Genomic DNA, 19,276 nt, shown 5'->3' on the forward strand with positions numbered 1-19,276 from the left:
ATTTTAGCTTTCAGTGCTGTCATGTTTTGAATGATAATTACTCAGTCATGCAACACTGTACCCATATGAAATTATCATTTTTTTCATACAAATAGGGCTTTCTTTTCTTTATTCACCACTGGGTTTTTGTTTTTTTGTACTATAAATTTAAAAAGCATGAGTTTCTGTTTCTGTTATAAACTTTTTCAAATAAGTAATTTTTCTTTATACGTTTTTACCAAAATTTATACTGTTACATTGTTAAAAATAACCCAAATACATGTATTATTTAGTCTGTGTGAAAGTAATAGAGTCTACAACAGGGGTCTCAAACTTATGACCCTCCAGCTGTTGCAGAACTACAAGTTCCATGAGGCATTGCAAGGCTGGCAGTTACAAGCATGACTGGCAGACAAGGTATTTAGAAAAGGGGCATGACGAATTGTAATTTCCCACAATTCTTTGGAAAATAAAGAAATTAAATAAAATGTGTTTATTTAGTTATTTCTCACACACGGCATAAGCAAACTTTCAACTACACCCCAAAACACATTCTTCTACTCCTCCTGAATATGGCGATACCACATGTGTGAGACTTTTTCACAGCGTAGCCACATAGAGAGGCGCAATGTCTAAGGAGTATGTTCAGGCATTATCCACTTTAAGACCAGGCCCTTCTTCTGACACTTTTTGTTTTCAAATAAAAATCTGTAACTTTGCTAGAACATTTTTTAGAACCCCCAAACAGAGCAGAGACCCTAGAGAATAAACTGGTGGGTTTTGCAAATTTTTATGTCACATGGTATTTTACACACCAATGCCTAAATACAGTTTGTGTAAAATGAAATTCATTAAAGACAATATAATACCCACATTTTTGGTAAAATATAAAATATGGTGTTGCACTGGGTAAATAGATATCAAGTGTGTCATCCTTTTAAAATTGCAAACGCTTGTATAATGGAGCCAAACTTTGGTATTTAACCACTTACAGTCGAAGGACGTCATATGACGTCCTTGACTTTGAGCGAGGATATCTGAATGATGCCTGCAGCTACAGGCATCAATCAGATATCATCTTTTTCATGTAGGAGAGGAGTGCCAGAATAGGCCTGGTATGGAAGTGGCTAAAATTCCCCCTAGGCAACGCTTTATAACCCTTTATTGGTTACCAGTTTAGAGTTACACAGGATGTCTGGTGCAAGAATTATTGCTCTTGCTCTGAAGTTTGCTGCGATACATCACATGTGTGGTGCAAATGCCGTTTACCTATGCGTACGGGACCAACGTGTGTGTTCGCCCTTGCATGTGAGCATGGGGGACGTGGGCGCTTTAAATGTAATTATTGGTGGGACACTGGTAAACTGATAGATGTTTTTGTGCACTTGTACACTGGCAGATGTTTTTGTCCCCTTGTACACTGTGACATATGTTGATCTCCAATCTGTGGACACTGGCAGATGCTGATGTTGCAATGGAACACTATTGCAGATGTTTTTGTGCATTGATACACTGGTACAGATGTTCATGAGACACTGGTACAGAAGCTTTGTGCACTGGTACAGATGTTCATGGGACACCGATACAAAGGTTCATGGGGCACTTAACTGCATTAAGGTAAAAAACTGCCACTAGTTGGGGGTCACCCCCTCCCTAAATATTTACCCCCTGTATTAGTCCTGCATCTATCCAGCATTGTGCCCATCTGCAGTAGTCCTGGTTCTTTCTCCTGGCTCCTGGCTCTCATAGGCACAGAGACAGCAGTGGGAGCAATTAGCTTGTGCTGCTCTCAATCACTTCCTGTGATGAGGGAGCAGGGGGTGGGGCAGAGCTGCTCTGTGTGTGTCTATAAATGCACATAGACCAGCTTGAGGTGCACTCATGTGACTGCAAGGTGTATGTTATGGAGGCATTTGAAGGAGAGGAGGTAAGGACAGCGCAGCAGGGATCCCAAGAAGAGGAGGTTTAGAGCCACTCTGTGCAATTCCATTCCATAGAGCAGGTGAGTATAAACCTCTTCTTTTATTTTAGGTAAAACAATACAAGCCCTTAGTATCACTTTAATTTTGACCCTGTAATGACATTGCTTCTGAGATTGCTTCTAAAAGGTATTTGGAAGTTTTAATAGTTGTTTAAATATACTGTATATTATTATGATTTCTATCCAGGGATTCTTCAAGGATCAGTATTTTTTTTTCCTGTTAGTACAAACTAGACCATGTTTAATAATAGGTTTTACTTTGTTGTTTTTTCACTAAGGCTCAAAATGGTTTCACTTAATGGATTGGGTCTGTTTCCACCTAATTATGTAACTATGACTACCTTCAGATATATCTAGGAAGTGCACATATAATGCTTTAGCTATTATTCTTTAAGCCTGTCAGCTAGTAATAAAAAGTGTAACTGATGGCAACCCTTTTTTTTTTGTTGGTTTTGGATAGACTGGGGAGGGATTAGAACAACAGTTTTGTATTGATGTTTGTGCCCCTTTGGGGAGATTCACCTTCTCTATTTGTCCTGTTTACCATTATCATTCATTATTGAAAGTAATATCCACATCCGGACATCCGGTCTACCGCTGATGAAGTCCGGATGTGGACGATACGCGTGCGGGAGTTCCTTGGACATCACTGCAGCCACCATTACTACTTGACGTTATCCTTTGATTCCATTTTACCTTTATCCCAGCACTGGGGTGTAGTGCTGTGTATGTGAGTACTTGACTTTTAATAAATGTGATCTTCTTAGCCACACAGTGTGCACTATGTACTCTTATTTTTATTGCATGTGAACATGATCATCAATTACTGAGTGCTGCCTTTATATCGTGTGACCATCTGCCCATGCAAGTCTCCATCTTTATCCACTGAGAGTGGTAAATGCTGTTTTGACCCGTCTGTTAGCTCAGGGGTCCATATGCTGAGGTGAGCGGTTTGGCTAGCTGGTGGTGGAATCACGGATGTATAGCACTGCATGGACTGTCATGAGCACTTAGACTACTACAGAGGAGACCTTTTCTCTATCAACTTTTGGATTTAAATTTAAAGGGACTTTTATTAGTAATATTTGAACTTCTGGGTATAGCGCTGCACTGCTTTATTTATCCGACACCCCAGGATTCCCTCACTTTTCCTGCCATTTTCTGTTTTGGCAATGGGACAGGAACTGAAGGGAAATCTCCCTAATGGGAAATGGCAATAAAAAAAACAGGATTCTATCCCTTCCTATACTCTATCCAGAATTAAAAAAAAAAGTTTTGCCTTTAGTTACACTTTAATAATGTATATATAAATACAAAGCTGCATTTTTTTGTGTGTTTGATACTTGCCTGGAGTTCAGCTGTACACTTCAAAATTGTTTGTGATAAAGAGCAGGTAGTGCTGAGAAACAAATGTATAATATAACAGACTGGAAAAAATAATAAATAATAAAACCTTTCAGCCAATTTGCAGGTTTTTCTGACAGGCCAGGTTTACAGGATTTAGCGTTTAGTGTGATATACAGTCTTTCTCATTCTGTAATTACTCGATAATACTGACAGGCCATATGTCTTATGCTTAGCTGAATACACCTATATTGTTATTGCAGCAAGGAAAATCGTTTCAGATGTGAATGCCCTTTTCTGTCCATAGGACAAAAGAGTAACAGGTGTTCAAGAACTTGATTGAAGAAGGCATTACAGTACTGCTCTATTATTCTACTACCCTTTGAGAGGAAGTTAGCTTAGTTCTGCAGTTTGCTACAAATGCATAGTACACGTTTTCATAAAACAAAGCAGGAGAATTACAATAAAAATCAAAAAGTTAATTGTGTCTGGCTCAGGCTTGGATCTAGGGGGATACTGGGATGGGCTGTGCCCCTCCAGGTCTCAGAGTGTATCATCCACTGATGATGTGAGACAGTATGGTGGGGACAGTTGATGTCAAGGAGGATTCCGATGGGGCAAATGTAAGGCTTTTACTCTTTTCCGTGCATTGAGTTTAGGGCAGCCCATTCATTTTTAAAGAATCACATGACCCTTTTGAAAAATTGCAGAATGCATGGTACTTTCTTACCATGTGTTTTGAGTTTTTGGTGTGCATGTTAGTAAAGCCGCATACACACGATCGGATTTTCCGAGGGGAAATGTGTGATGACAGGCTGTTGGCAGAAAATTCGACCGTGTGTACGCTCCATCAGACAATTGTTGGCCAACTTTCCGAGGACAAATGTTGGATAGCATGTCTTAAAAATCCGTGTGTGTACACAAGTCCGTTGGACAAAAGCCCAAAGTAAAAACACGTGGTGTCTTGTAAACTAGCATCCGTAATGGAGAATTAACATTCATGACATGGCAAATTATAAAATCTCGAAATGCAGCGCACAATTCTCTTCTTCTTTAATGGGATAATAATGAAGCTGCTTTGCTGGTAATACTGATGGAGTTATTGCAAACAAATTTTCCAAGGCTTTTTTTTTCTAGTGATATCAAGAATAATATTATTATGCTTTTTTGGGGGGGGGGCAAGTTACCACAACACCATTATCCCATAGTTTTTAAGATCAAAGATAATATGTTGGTGTCCCTTGTCAATTTTACATTGTATTTTTTTAAATGTAACTGCCTACTCCCAAACTGTCATTTGAAGTAAAACACATAGCCAAGTATTATTCTACACAATTTTTTATTGTGCATTAAAAAAAAAAAACAAATAAAATTAGACATGCTATCTGCCAATAGAACTTAACCAAAAAGTGCATACTGTGCATCCAAAAATATAGAAAATATACCAAATCAAATCATTATTCAACCCAAAAAATAATGTCAATGCAATAACTCCAAGGCCAATAATAAATAATGTGTTATCTCCTCCGATTTCACAACATGGCTGGTTGACGAACGGCCATTCAGAAACAAACTGAATAGCATGAAATGAAAAGTGCGAAATGAAAAGTGCGAATCAACACTCACCAAACTTCTACTAACACGAAATTAGCAGAAGGAGCCCAAAGGGTGGCGCTAAAGAGCTGAAAAACATCGTAATTGTTGGCTAACAATTGTGTGGCCGTGTGTATGGAAGACAAGTTTGGGCCAACGCCCTTCGGACAAAATTCCACGGTTTTGTTGGCCAACAATATGATCATGTGTATGAGGCTTAAGATGCGTGTGTGTGCCCTCAATGCACATATGTGATCCTCGCCTAAGGAGGGACTCTGATAGAGACAATTGATGCAAGGTGGAGCCTGTTGGGGACACCTGATGTAAGGGGTGACTCTGATGGGGACCCTGATGATGTTTTGTAATATAATGGGGAACACTCCTGCACCTCCTCTGCACTGCCTGTTACATCCGTCAGTGACTCACAATGTTGACAGTATGCCCCTCTGACTTTTTTTTTACTGCACCCCTAGATCAGATCCAAGCCCTGGTCTGGTTAGAGAAGATCTAATGATCTAAAGTCAAACCTTTTTTTTATTTTTAGAATAAGACAGCAGAAGAAAAAAGTGGTCTGCTCCAATGTGTGTATATACAGTATCTCACAAAAGTGAGTACACCCCTCGCATTTTTGTAAATATTTTATTATATCTTTTCATGTGACAACACTGAAGAAATGACAATTTGCTACAATGTAAAGTAGTGAGTGTACAGCTTCTATAACAGTGTAAATATGCTGTCCCCTCAAAATAACTCAATACACAGCCATTAATGTCTAAATCGCTGGCAACAAACGTGAGTACACCCCTAAGTAAAAATTTCCAAATTGGGCCCAATTAGCCATTTCCCCTCCCCGATGTCACGTGGACTTGTTAGTATTACAAGGTATCAAGTGTGAATGGGGAGCAGGTGTGTTAAATTTGGTGTTATCGCTCTCACTCTCTCATACTGGTCACTGGAAGTTCAGCATGGCACCTCATGGTAAAGAACTCTCTGAGGATCTGAAAAAAAGAATTGTTGCTCTACATAAAGATGGCCTAGGCTATAAAAAAAAGACCTTGAAACTGAGTTGCAGCACGATGGCCAAGACCATACAATGGTTTAACAGGACAGGTTCCATTCAGAACAGGCCTCGCCATAGTCGACCAAAGAGGGATAGTGCACGTGCTCAGTGTCATATCCAAAGGTTGTCTTTGGGAAATAGATGTATGAGTGCTGCCAGCATTGCTGCAGAGGTTGAAGGGGTGGGGGAATCAACCTGTCAGTGCTCAGACCATACGCCACACACTGCATCAAATTGTTTTGCATGGCTGTCGTCCCATAAGGAAGCCTGTGTTCTTATGAGACCAAGATAAACTTATTTGGTTCAGATGGTGTCAAGCGTGTGTGGGGGCAACCAGATGAGGCGTACAAAGGCAAGTGTGTCTTGCTTACAGTCAAGCATGGTGGTGGGAGTGTCATGGTCTGGGGCTGCATGAGTGCTGCCAGCACTGGGGAGCTACAGTTCATTGAGGGAACCATGAATGTCAACATGTACTGTGACATACTGAAGTAGAGCAGTATTCCAACATGATTACGACCCCAAACACACCTCCAAGATAACCACTGCCTTGCTAAAGAAGCTGAGGGTAAAGGTGATGGACTGGCCAAGCATGTCTCCAGACCTAAACCCTATTGAGCATCTGTGGGGCATCCTCAAATGGAAGGTGGAGGAGCGCAGGGTCTCTAACATCCACCAGCTCCGTGATGTCGTCATGGAGGAGTGGAAGAGGACTCCAGTGGCAACCTGTGAAGCTCTGCTGAACTCCATGCCCAAGAAGGTTAAGGCAGTGCTGGAAAATAATGGTGGCCACGTAAAATATTGACACTTTGGGCCCAATTTGGACATTTTCACTTAGGGGAGTACTCACTTTTGTTGCCAGCGGTTTAGACATTAATGGCTATGGCTATGTGTTGAGTTATTTTGAGGTGACAGAAAATTATTTTTAGGCACTGCTGAATGTATAGAGGCCAATCCGCTGACAGTATTAAAGTGGGATTAAACCCTCCTATTCTTTACAGCCAAGGAAGCTGCTTCTGTTTGGTTTGCAACTGCCATGGTGCTGCTTATGTGATCAGTTATGACACCAGCCATTTGATGGTTTGACAGTTTGGTTGAGAACACAAGCAAATGTGGCAGTTAGCAATTCCTGCATTGCAGGTTTTTTTAAACCGTTAATTTGATGGGTTGAGTTCCGTTTTTTGATTTACTGCTGCTCAGGGGCTCTGGGCTTCAGCAAAATGGCAGCCTATAGCAAGAAGAAACAGGAGCAATGTTGGAGGCAATGAATTATGAGGCAATTGTCAATGTGTCTCTCCAACTGGGAGACTGTGGGAAATGGGGATTTTGGCATGCTGGAGGCAATTTACAGCACACACTAATTTTGGTAGCATAATTAATAATGTGGAATGTATGTTCCTTGTTTAAAACATTTTGTTTTATTAAGTTGTTATGGGTAAATTTCCATTTTTAAATTGTTCCTTTTAACACCTTATTAAATCATAGTTATTGCTAATTACTGCTAATTAGCAGATTAACTTCTTTTTCACCGTCTTCCCTTAACTACTAATTTTGATAATTTTTTACCAGTAATATGTAATTTAGATATTTACATTTTGTTCATTCATTATTGAAATATTGCAATAAAAAATACACAACCTTGAAAGGTGAAGGAAAAACAATTGTTTTTTATTTCACAAAACACCTGGCTCTGCTTTTACCATGCTCACATGCTCATTATGACTAAACTACAATGGATTCACTAGGACTATTGAGCCATATTTATTTTAATTATGTCAAGATCACTTTTCAGAACAGGATGCTATGCACGCTGTAAAATCTTACCTGCCCAAACCCTGGTCGTCTTCTGTTTACAGGAAGTGGGGTCCTTCTTTATGTGTCCATGTCACTGCCTGTGTGATGTAGACACTGTTGGCTGTCCAGCAGCAAGGTTCCCTCTGTAATAAGAAGGGGGTGATGCTAGTGTGAGGGGGCTGTCATGGTTTGGATGGCATGAGCTCTCTGATCTCCCCTCCAGTACTCACTGGAGCCCAAGGCTGGGCAGGGGGTGGTTGGGCTTTCTCAGGATATTAGTGGATCACTAAGAGGCTTAGCCAGGTGCCGGTCCAGGCTTCTGGGCAGATTCCAACCATATTGTCAGGGACCAATGTGACCAGAAATATGTGGACTGTCAAAGAAAATCCAAGCACAGGTTCAGTATAAATAATATAATTTATTAAAAGGTAAGTGAATATACAAAGTAAATGCACCTCCAATATGGCAAACAGTGTACAAATCAGCAACGAAAACCACAGTGACACACAACAAATGACTACCAAAAACAGATGTGTATATATATATATATATATATATATATATATATATATATATATAAGCAAAAAAGTCCAAAGGATTGCTGCACTTAAAAACCTTGTTTATTTGTTCGATTTGTGAAGTTACATCTCAGAAAGTGTTCAAAAAGATTTCCATTTCGGGCTCACATGCTCACGCCCTTCCTCAGATCAGAACACATCTAACATTTTGGAAAAATATATATAGGTGGGAGAGATGGGAGATTAAGCAGATAGGGTTGGTAGGAGGACTGGACAGGTAGAGGGTAAGAGGAGACAGAGAGAGGAGGCGGGAAGGGATCTGGCTGCAGGGCAGGGGTCCAGGAATGGATGCAGGGTTCAGGATACAGGATTCAGGCTACAGGAACACAGGATTCAGGAACACAGGTCTGGGCACATGGATAAAATACCAAGGTGAGGTGTGCCAGTAATCACCAGGTTTAAATGTGCTTCCTACAATCGGTATCAGGTGATACATGATTGCAAGAAATGATGTCAACTATTCACCTGCTGGTGGATAATGGAAATGCAGCTCATAGGTCTGGGAACCACAGCGCCACCAGCAGGTGAAACCTTTTCCTGACACATATGGTCAGGATCTTTCTCGAGCCTGGACTGGCTCTGGACTGGCTCTGTGACATCAGCCAACAGCGGGTTTCAGCCCACTGTCGGCTGAAAACGGGTCACAGGAGTGTAGAACAAACAGTGATACATAGGAGAAGTATGGCCAAAAAGCTCTGGCCATACTTCTTTAAAAAAAAAGACTTCACAAAAAACTGAAATTACCCTTTAAGGTGAATCTATTTATTGTTTTCTGTACTTTTTGTGTTTTGATTGTTTTCTGTACTTTTTGATTTAATATTTGTATTTTCAATATCTTTCCATTACAATTATAATACTAGAATGGGAGTTCATCAAATAGCCAGAAACATTTTTTGTCTGCTCTCTAAAACCATAAATTGGTCTGTTGGGAACAATTTTAACTGTCAAAGACTCACAGGTAAAGTTTTGGGTTTAGATGGAATGAAATACAATTTACAAGCAGGACTAAACTAAAATGTAAAATGTTTTTTGTTTTTTTTATGTTCAGGCTTTGACTATTATTTCCAAAACTGTGGATCCATAAATTACAGAAGCAGCCCTATTTTCTTTTTGCTTAAAAGAGTAAAATGCAGACAGAATTATTAGTTATTTTAGCATATCAAGGTAAACTTGATGCAGTGATGCCTGACAAGCTAAAATATAAGTCGTACGCAACACATAGTTACATAGTTACATAGTAGGTGAGGTTGAAAAAAGACACAAGTCCATCAAGTCCAACCTATGTGTGTGATGTGTTGCGTACGTGTGTATTTGTATATATATATATATATATATATATATATATATATATATATATATATATAAAAAATGGAGATGCAATCTCAGTTTCTGTTTCTGTTTCTTTTTACTTCAATCGCCATGCATATACAAATACAATGACTGCACAGTTTCGGACAGGACCTCCATGCTTCATCAAGTTGCATAGGACAATTAAGTTGTAATTGTTACAGCATTGTGTATTTAGCTTTAAAATATTCATATAAAGTAAAAGTAGTAACAAGCAAACATATATTTATGTAAACTCAATCATCAAAATCTTATATCATTTTTTTACAGTATGCAGTAATATTATTTGAAATGTCATTTTAAATCTAGAGCTTGATTAAAAATAAAGCCTGGTGATTCTGCCTTGAAGGTCCTTATTAAAGCAATTGTAAAGCTTCTATTTAAAAAAAATAATAATAATAAACATGTCATAGAAGGCATATCCCTTGATAACGTGCATGAAACGCGTCAGTGGGGCTCATCACCATTGCGTCTGCATGTTGGGAGCGGCATTGCTGTAAGTTTGGCCAGCTTGTTTTTACAAGTTTTTTATGCTATAGCAACCTCATGTATGTACCCAATTTTTAAATAAATACTACACCACATAAGCACCTTTGGGGCTTATTTCATATGTAGCTTGTTGTTCCCTGTGATGGTATCCTCTTATGAGAAACAAAAGGAAGTGGGAAGGAATGCTGTTTAAAGGATTGCATTGAGGCTTTAATTTGTTTTACCTCTGGTAAGTGCATATGTTGGTGGAAGCTCACTTGTGGTAACCCTGTTTATAACACCTGGTGGAGTGTACTGGCTGTCATTTCTCTGTTTATTTTTATATCTCTGGTGAGTGCAGATTGGATCAGAGTTTAAATACTGGATAGAAGTTTTGACATGTGGTAGACACTTGTTTTGTGTCAAGAATGTATTCACATTAATGTGACCATGATTTATTGCATAGTTTTAACACTTTCTTAATTTGTATTATTGTTTTTATAAGTCACAAAATGCTGCACTTGATTTGATCTGTCTATAAGGGTTATATGGTCACCTTGTGTGCCAACAGCTATAGATTTTAGGGTGCTCACTATATTATTTTAAGTTTATTCAATGTCATACTTACCTGCGTTGTGCTCCTAGCTCCTCTTCAGTAAGTGCCCGCTATAGAAAGACACTTTTATGGGGGCAATCATGCAAGCTCACTCTTCAGTCCTGCTGCCTGCATCTATAGACACTCCCCAACCCCTTGTCATAGGATTTGATTGATAGTAGTGGAAGCCAATGGTTTACTGCTACTATCAATCTGCCCAGTGAGGAGGGAGAGAGTCGGGAAAATGCTACTCTTGTGAACAAAAGCTGGATCGAGATTTGGGCTCAGGTATGTAAACGGGAGGAGGAATTCTCTGCAAAAGAGGGTTTTCTTTACCTTAATGCATAAAATGCATTTGGGTAAAAAACCTTAATGCTTTAGAACCACTTTTAGGCAATCCCTGTTATGGGGTGACAGTGTTCTGTCCCTGTCTTCCAACTGTGCTCTTGTGTTGTCATCTTGTCGCATGCACTTCCAGCTCAGACTATAAACTGCTGTGCTGACACTCAGTGTATAACATCAGAAAGCTAGTCCAGAGTAAAGACATGCAGCTAATAATGAAGTGACTGCTCAGAGCCAGGAAGGAGTTGATTTACTAAAACTGGACAGTGCAAAATCGAGTGCAGCTTTGCATAGAAACCAGCTTCCAGGTTTCTTTTTTTGCCAAAGCTTAATTGAACAAGCTGAAGTTAGAAGCTTATTGGCTACCATGCACAGCTGCACCAAATTTTGCACTCTCCAGTTGTAGTGAATCAACCCCGAAGTGTCTGCAAACCAGATGTAGATGATCATCAGCACCGAGATGCAAAAAAAAAGATGACAAAAGGGCAAACATTACTTTCTTAATAATCAAAATGTCCAGGTAGGCTTTATATCTACTTGACATAGACTAACAGACACTCTTTTTTCCATAATTGTCTAAATAAATAACATTTAGCATATTTTCACCTTTGATCTTCTTTGACTGAATTGCACAGTTTTAAAGAAGTATTCTGCCATTTGATATATGTGCCTCAAAACAATATGTACTTTTTGTATTTCCAGTTATGAAGCTTTTAGTGAATTTTCTAAATGGAAAACATGTAGAACATTTGACTGTATTTAAATGGAGACTGTGGGGGGAAATTCATCAACACTAGAGGAGCCAGAATGTGGAGCAACTGTACATAACAACCAATCAGCTTATATCTTCAGCTTGTTCAGTTAAGCTTTGAAAATATAAGATAGAAGCTGATTGTTTGTCGCCCACAGCTGCTCCAGTTTCAATGAATTACCCACTATATACTCATTTAGGAGGTTTTCACATTTTAAATCGTTTCTGTGTACAAAATTGATGTTCTCTTCCTGTCCTGTCTTAGACACTTCACCTGGACAGGGAGTGAAGGGAAATCTTACTAATGGAGACAGACAGAGAGAGAGAGAGATACAGTAGCTGCTGCCTAATCTTCTCTGTGACAGCTGACAGGAAAAGTTCCTCGACTTATGAAGCAGGTTCAAGGTTTAATGGTATTATCCCAGGCTTCCTTTCACAGGACAAAAGCTGCCTGGTCCAAATGTACCAAATATGGGGGATGTGTTCTATGTTCAGCAAGGAGATGGGCCAATAACTTATGCAGGCTGTGGAATCCTTTCCTTCCTAAGGATCTACTGTTACATTCATTTCCAGGAGGTGTTGAGATATTTGACCCTTGTTTGTGACAGAGTTAAATGCACATAGAAAATAAGGGGCTAAATGGTTTGAGAAAGTCTTGTAATATAAAGTAGTAAGGCCTTCAGGCCCTGGGCTCTTACCTGATTTCATGTGGCTGAGAGCCTGTTGAAACTCAGTCAGCATAAAAGGTTTATTCATAGATTGAATGACAGTTTCTGTAAGTTCAGGTAAGTCATTATTGCCTAAATGTTTGTATGATATCATCTCTAGTACCTGATAAAAAAGCAGGTTTGTGTTTAGGCAGAAAGTTGTAGAGGTTGGCATAGTATTTATGAAATTGATTTGCAATAGCCTCTGACTCTGGGACAAGAGGTCTGGGGCCCCTTTGATTTTTTGCTAGTTATGTGCCAGTCTCTGCTCATGTAAGGCCCTCAGCAAAAACGTGTCACTGTTATTTCACAATAAATCTTAAAGCATAGGAATAAATCCATCTGTGCTCTATGTCCTAGGAGCTCTATGAGTGATGCTTAGAAGTAATATATCCAGTTTGTTTCTGGTAAAGCTTCTTTAGAATGGTAGCTAGTGCTATGTATTGGCCTCTTACAATTATTTTTGGGCCTCCCGTAAAGAGAACAGGGAAACATCTTCCTGGTCATTTTTATAAAAGTAATATAAAGTGTCAAGTTCAACAGCCTCCATATTTAGTGTATCGATCATCAGAGACAGATTTAGATGTCAGATAAATTGAAGGTTCTAGATAGAGCTATTGAGGCATGGTCTAAGTATGTTTGGGTAAAAATGGAGGTTGCGGTTTGGGGAGGAAGGTCTGCTTGAGTGATGAACAAATGGTCTATCCATGAGTATTTGTTATATGGAGGAAAACTTCCATTGAGTGGAGTGATCTCCACGTATCTAGCAATGGCATGCATTTCAAAAGCCTTTTATTTGTCTAGGAGTTGTGTAGAGCAGTGGTCATCAACCCTGTCCTCAGGGCCCAATAACAAGCCAGGTTTGCAAGATAACTGAAATAAGTCACAGGTGATATCATTTGCTGCTCAGTGATTGCAGTATTCTAGTCTGCATCTCCCCAAGATAATACATAAAACCTGGCCTGTTAGTGGGCCCTAAGGACAGGGTTGATGACCACTGGTGTAGAGAAGAGCAGACCATCCATCAGAGGTGTGTAGCAGGAGGTCTAAAATCAAATGAAAATTTCCTTCCAAAATAATATTGCTGACAGTGAAAGATTAAAGCCCAGATGGAATAGCCGTGGGGACTCATAGTGGTCCCAAATTTGGAAGATAAATACTGTTTAAAGTTTATCTCCAAGGTTGTCACAACTGCTTCCCGACTTATAAATAAGGATCAAGTGGGCTTTGTGCCCACCAGACATGCAAGTAACAACACCAGAAGGACAAAAGACTTAGTGGAGGTGCTAAATAGTACCAAGACCCCTGCTCTGCTGTTACACTTAGATGTGTCTTTAAAAGGCTTTTGATAGACTAGGATAGCCTTATATGTTATCAACTCTGGCACGCTTTGCCTTATGGGTTCTATATTCCTCTCCTTTGTCCCAAATTAAATTATCCTCTGTTATATGACACACCTTTCCAATAAGTAATACCACTCGGCAAGGCTGTTTCTTATCACCTTTACTATCTGTCTTATGCTTAATTCTGAAGACTGCTAGTATGCATAGATTATACACTTATACACTTTGCCCCTAAATGGGGGTGGCACAGTGGTGTAGTGGGTAGCACTCTCGCCTAGCAGTAAGAAGGGTCGCTGGTTCGAATCCCGACCACAACACTACCTGCCTGGAGTTTGCATGTTCTCCCTGTGTCTGCGTGGGTTTCCTCCGGGTACTCCGGTTTCCTCCCACACTCCAAAGACATGCTGGTAGGTTAATTGGATCCTGTCTAAATTGGCCCTAGTATGTATGAATGTGAGTTAGGGACCTTAGATTGTAAGCTCCTTGAGGGTGTAGGGACTGATGTGAATGTATAATTTATATGTAAAGCGCTGCGTAAATTGACGGCGCTATATAAGTACCTGAAATAAATAAAAAATAAATAAATAAATCAGAGATAAAAAGGAAAACCTTCATTTTCAGGAGGGACAGCAAAGGTTTCAATGTTCATTTATGCTGGAGTGTATTAAGAGATAAAGTAGGTCATGTAAAAGTTGAATTGAATTGAAGCCTTATTAAATGTGATCAGTTAAATTTCTCTGGCTTTACTGATAATTTCTTACTTCAAAGAAAAGTTTGGGAAACAACAGATCGCGTCCCTCTGTGATCCATCCAGAGGCATTTGGGGTGCAGAGATCTGTGGATTCTGAAAAACTTTATTGCAGATGTTGTGTCTTCTGCAATGATTGTCAATGTCCTCCAAATGAAGGTTGATTGAGATTAAATGTGAATTGTGGACATCTCTCAAGTGTTGAAGGTGCTGGATCATTAAGTGCCTCTTTTTACCTGCCTTTACCACTGTTTTCAAATATGTCAATATCATTGATGTCTGAAAATAGTTCAGTATTAGGCACTGCAAGAGTAAAGTTAAAGTGTTACTAAAGGTAATTTTTTAAATTAAAATTATAAACATGTTATACTCACCTGCTCTGTGCAATGGTTTTGCACAGAGCAGAAAAGCAAAGTAAATCAGCGCAGATGGATAAATGTGAATATACAGCAGCTGAACACCAGGGTCAACAACCAAATCCCTAAATTAAAATAAATGCAAATGGTGCAGCGCTAAGAAGACAATACAAATAGTCCGTATAAGCATTCAGTGAATCCAATCCCTCAGGTGCAGTGTGGCTTCATACTGACATCAGTGACTTTCGGTGAACCCTCCACCAGTATAGAGAATGGCCTCTCACCTTTAAACATGGACCCTTAGATTATAGAGGGTCACATAAGCATTCCCATATGGGTCAAAAAATGGAGTACAGCCAATCGACATCCATCACTCCCATGTACGGCAGCGGGGCTCAGGAGGGTAAGAAAAGATACTTTCCGGACGTTTGAAATGGATATGAAATTGGAATAAGAGAAAACTTCAACATTTCGGATAGTCCCATCCTTTCGGTTTAGAGGAACGATTCCTTCATTTTCCAGAATTTGTTCCTTGCTTTTGTCGGGCTCTTCACTGCTGGCATTCCTCTTGTACTTATCAATCCAGGACTGTAAACCTGAAAATGTGAAACTGGCCCAGTTCCCACCGTAATAATTCCTTACATCCAGATGGAGGACCCGCTGTCCTATTCTAGAGCAGGCAGCTGCTACAATGGGCTCTGGCAGACCTGTGCCCAGGATGACCACATCAAATCAATTTGATTTGATGTGGTCATCCTGGGCACAGGTCTGCCAGAGCCCATTGTAGCAGCTGCCTGCTCTAGAATAGGACAGCGGGTCCTCCATCTGGATGTAAGGAATTATTACGGTGGAAACTGGGCCAGTTTCACATTTTCAGGTTTACAGTCCTGAGTACAAGAGGAATGCCAGCAGTGAAGAGCCCGACACCAGCAAGGAACAAATTCTGGAAAATGAAGGAATCGTTCCTCTAAACCAAAAGGATGGGACTATCCGAAATGTTGAAGTTTTCTCTTATTCCAATGGCTGTACTCCATTTTTTGACCCATATGGGAATGCTTATGTGACCCTCTATAATCTAAGGGTCCATGTTTAAAGGTGAGAGGCCATTCTCTATACTGGTGGAGGGTTCACCGAAAGTCACTGATGTCAGTATGAAGCCACACTGCACCTGAGGGATTGGATTCACTGAATGCTTATACGGACTATTTGTATTGTCTTCTTAGCGCTGCACCATTTGCATTTATTTGCACAGAGCAGCCACAAACCTCCTCTTCTAGAGTTCCCCACTGGCGATCTTGGCTCCTCCTCTTCTTTGTGTGTCCTCATAGCAAGCTACTCACTACAGGGGCACACAGTGCATGCTCACTCACAAGCTGTGTGTGTCTATGGATCTGTGCTGCTTAGCCCCCCCCCCACTTCATCCTCACTGCATTTGATTGACATGGTTACTGAGGGGAGCTCCATCAAAAAAAGTGCCTATGAGCCTCTGTGTAGATTTAATATGGGAGCTGTATGATGGTTAACTGATAGAAGAGAGTCCTTTAAATAATATGTCCTACCTGAACCTTACTCTGAGGTAATGTCCCCTTTTGTAACCAACTCCCTCTGCCCCATTTTTCTCTTCAGTTGTCCCTCTTTTTGATCTGGTGTATAGGTGTATAAAAAATGCACTGTTCAAAAACCAAAAAGTGTTATACTCACTGAACATTTCATGCAAACTTTATATCATCATGTTTGTTAGTTTGAGGGAGAGCTAGTATAAAAGAAATGTCATGTTGAAAAAATACTAACTAATCATTTTGCATTATTTCTTTATGAGCCATGTAAGTGGGGTTGTAGCAGAGATGTGTCCATTGCCTACATTCCTTGTCATTAAAGGTGTCAATCTTTCTCATCCTAAAAGGTTAGGAGTTATGTTATTATGAAGGTTAAGATATACTGAATGACAGCTAAACATGACAAAAGCCAATATTAATGGATAGTTTGAAATCACATGAAAGGCCAAGTTCACCTTTACATAAGAAATAATAAATGCACATATTTTTGCAAGTAAAAAAAATGTGCATTTATTATTTTTTAAAACAGGGGCCCGCAAAGTACTGCACCCACTATCAGTAGATCACGGGTCCAATGTCATGCTCCTGCACACACTGCCTACAGCTGTTAGCCTGTACCTCTGTAGGCAGTTCATTCAAACTATGGGGTTGATTAACTAAAGGCAAATAGACTGTGCAGTTGCACTCTACAAGTACAGTTGCTTCAGAGCTTAGAAAATGAGCAGAAGTTCTGATGACTTCAATCATCCAATTATTTGCAAGCAAAAATGCATTTTTTTCCCTTGCATGTGATTGGGTATTCTTTGCAAAGTAAAGCTTTACCTTATTTACTAAGTTCTGGAGCAACTGCACTTCAAAAAGTGCACAGTCTATTTGCCTTTAGTAAATCAACCCCTATGAGTCCATCTGCTGCGGTGGCAGTTGGTACTTGTATTTTATTAATTCACAGGAATCTGTGAATGAAGGACATGGCTGTGAGTCCCTCACATCCATGCTATTTTTAAAAAAGTGACAGTGTGTGTGTAGAGAGCATCCCCACCCACTTTCACGGAGGGGGGGGATTGGGGCAGAGGGGGCAGGAACATGTTCCACCATTAGCATCTGAGGAACATATAACCTGTTCCAGAGATGTATCCTTTAAAATTGTCAGTACTGGAAAATTGGGTATGTGCTCTCTTACTAAAGGCTGAAGAACACCAATATCACAGAATTTTGAATATCGCAATTTTATTAGGCAATTTGGTTGTTTGAAACTTCTGTTCACTTCCTTTCAGGTATGATGTTCAGCAGTATTGAAAGAGATGATGTTACAGAATTGTCTTGGGTTTATTTCTCTAGCAAATATAAAAATGTGCCCCTTCTTAAAGCTGAAGTTTAGTTTTTTTTTTTGGGGGGGAGCAGATATAGCACCAAACACATTATTTACCTGTAATGGTGTAAATCCCATGTCTCGTATTCATCTAAAAATCCTTCCATCGTGCTGACGGGTACTGCCTAAAGTGGTGATCTTCATGTGCTGCAGGGGTTAACAGCAGTGGCTGAGAGTTGGAAGGACTTGTGCAGCTCACCCACCCTTCCTGCCCCTTGACCATTTACAGAGTATGTACTATAATTGTTCCACAATGCAATGCCTTCTGTGAATGAGCAGAAGAGATCCTGTTCTCCTCAGAGTGTTATATTGTGGGACAACAATAGTATAAGTTCTGAGAATTACAGAGGGGACAGAAAGGGGTGGGCAAACAGTGTAAGGCAGCCCACAGGAGGCACAAATTTCTTTCCTGCAATCACAAGTTGCAGGAAAGAAATTTGCACAATTCCTCCATCAATTCAGACGCTGTTGACAGGGGAGTCCCATGCAATTGTGTTGAGTTTAAAAGCTTTTGGCTTTTTTTTTTTTTCGAAATCTCAATTACATAAAAGCCTACGGGGTAAATTTTCTAAAACTGGAGAGTGCAAAATCTGGAGCAGCTGTGCATGGTAGCCAATCAGCTTTTAACTTCAGCTTGTTCAAGTAGACTTTATAAAAAAAAAACTGGAAGCTGATTGGTTTCTATGCAGATCTGCACCAGATCGTGCACTGTCCAGTTTTAGTAAATCAACCCCTATGTGTCTATGTACACATAGGCTTTTAGGAGAGTTTAGGTGCTGCTGCATTTAGGTGAGGTTAAATCTCCCTCTCCTGAACACAGAAGAATCACGTTTAGGATAGGAACGTTTTGATCGCAGGTCTCGGGAAAACGTGAAACACGGCTCAATTTCGGCAAAACTGCACCAAACAATGCCGTAATTTTGCAGTATTTTGCGCTATTCATATGTGCATGAAGCCTAATGCCCCGTACACACGGTCGGACATTGATCGGACATTCCGACAACAAAATCCTAGGATTTTTTCCGACGGATGTTGGCTCAAACTTGTCTTGCATACACACACGGTCACACAAAGTTGTCGGAAAATCCGATCATTCTGAACGCGGTGACGTAAAACACGTATGTCGGGACTATAAACGGGGCAGTGGCCAATAGCTTTCATCTCTTTATTTATTCTGAGCATGCATGGCACTTTATCCTTTGGATTTGTGTACACATGATCTGAATTTCCAATAACGGATTTTGTTGTCGGAAAATTTTATAGCCTGTTCTCAAACTTTGTGTGTCGGAAAATCCGATGGAAAATGTCCTATGGAGCCCACACACGGTCGGAATTTCCGACAACACGCTCCAATCGGACATTGTCCAT

At 40.0% G+C, this 19,276-nt stretch overlaps 1 protein-coding gene across 4 annotated transcripts in view; it reads left to right on the plus strand.

Moving 5' to 3' along the window:
• KCND3 (potassium voltage-gated channel subfamily D member 3) overlaps nt 1-19,276 on the plus strand; it is an 856,217-nt gene that overhangs the window by 72,821 nt on the left and 764,120 nt on the right. The window lies entirely within an intron of this gene.

The sequence above is a fragment of the Aquarana catesbeiana genome, linkage group LG02 (assembly GCF_042186555.1).
Source record: "Aquarana catesbeiana isolate 2022-GZ linkage group LG02, ASM4218655v1, whole genome shotgun sequence".
Classification (NCBI taxonomy): Eukaryota; Metazoa; Chordata; class Amphibia; order Anura; family Ranidae; genus Aquarana; species Aquarana catesbeiana.